Source organism: Salvelinus sp. IW2-2015, unplaced genomic scaffold, assembly GCF_002910315.2.
Source record: "Salvelinus sp. IW2-2015 unplaced genomic scaffold, ASM291031v2 Un_scaffold4160, whole genome shotgun sequence".
In the NCBI taxonomy this organism is placed as follows: domain Eukaryota; kingdom Metazoa; phylum Chordata; class Actinopteri; order Salmoniformes; family Salmonidae; genus Salvelinus; species Salvelinus sp. IW2-2015.
In genome coordinates this window covers 67,358-69,019 of record NW_019945431.1, presented here as the reverse complement: position 1 = coordinate 69,019, position 1,662 = coordinate 67,358, and positions in this window count along the sequence as shown.

Below are 1,662 nucleotides of genomic sequence, written 5' to 3'. Positions count from 1 at the left end.
AGGTCTATAACAGAGGGAGTTAGACAGGTCTATAACAGAGGGAGTTAGACAGGTCTATAACAGAGGGAGTTAGACAGGTCTATAACAGAGGGAGTGGACTGTAGACTGTTTCCAGTCCAGTGTAGTGGTTCTATCCGCTCCGCTCTGTGCTGGGCCACAGTGGTTCATCTGGGCCCTGGAATGTGTTAGGCAGCTCAGCCAGTCACCAGGCTAATGATTAACAAGGAGCCAGGCCACTGCGCCACAGATCAGGAGCTCTGCTCTCTCTCTCTCTCTCTCGCCCCAACAATGTTGTCCAACAGGTCAGACCCCCTCCCTCCCTCCCCTACTAAACAATATGTTTGTTTCTAACTGCCCAGCTGGATTTGTAGCGGCTCGGCCCATAGACTGGAGTCATTTTGCTGCTTTAGAATGTGTCCCAAATGGCACCCTATTCCCTATATAGTGCACTACTTTAGACAGGGGCTGGCACCCTATTTCCTATATAGTGCACTACATTTGACCAGGGCTGGCACCCTATTCCCTATATAGTGCACTACCTCTGACCAGGGCAGGCACCCTATTCCCTATATAGTGCACTGCCTCTGACCAGGGCAGGCACCCTATTCCCTATATAGTGCACTGCCTCTGACCAGGGCTGGCACCCTATTCCCTATATAGTGCACTACCTCTGACCAGGGCTGGCACCCTATTCCCTATATAGTGCACTACTTTTGACCAGGGCTGGCACCCTATTCCCTCAAATGTAGTGCACTATGTAGGGAATAGGGTGCCAGCCCTGGTCAAATGTAATACACATACAATTATCTGTAAGGTCCCTCAGATTCAACCACACAGACCAGGGAGGTTTTCCAATGCCTTACAAAGAAGGGCACCTATTGGTAGATGGGTAAATACGTTTTTTTTAAATAAAGCAGAAATGTTATATCCCTTTGATCATGGTGAAGTTATTAATTCCACTTTGGATGGTGTATCAATACACCCAGTCACTACAAAGATACGTTCTTCCTGACTTTAAAATCAGTTACAGAGTTTAATAGCTGTGATAAGAGAAAACTGAGTATGGATCAACAACATTGTAGTTACTCAACAATACTAACCTTAATCAAAGTGAAAAGAAGGAAACCTTTACAGAATAAAAAATATTCCAAAACACACATCCTATTTACAAACAAGGCAGTAAAGTAAAACTGCAAAAAATGTGGCAAAGAAATGTACTTTATATCCTGAATACAAAGGGTTATGTTTGGAGCAAATCCAACACAAACATCACTGAGTACCACTCTTCAAATTCTCAAGCATGGTGGTGGCTGCATCATGTTATGGGTGTGCTTGTCATCAGCAAGGACTAGGGAGTTTTTTAGGATAAAAAGAAATAGCACAGGTCAAATCCTAGAGGAAAACCTGCCTGTTGTTCTTTCCAACAGACACTGGGAGCCAAATTCACCTTTCAGCAGGACAATAACCTAAAACACAAGGCCAAATATACACTGGAGTTGTTTACCAAGAAGATATTGAATATTTCTGAGTGGCCTAGTTACATTTTTTAAATTTAAAATCGGCTTGAAAATCTTTGGCAAGACTTGAAAATGTCTGTCTAGCAACTTGATGTAACGCTCGTCGTTGGGAGAAAGAGAGGAGGACCAAGATGCAGCGTGGTGA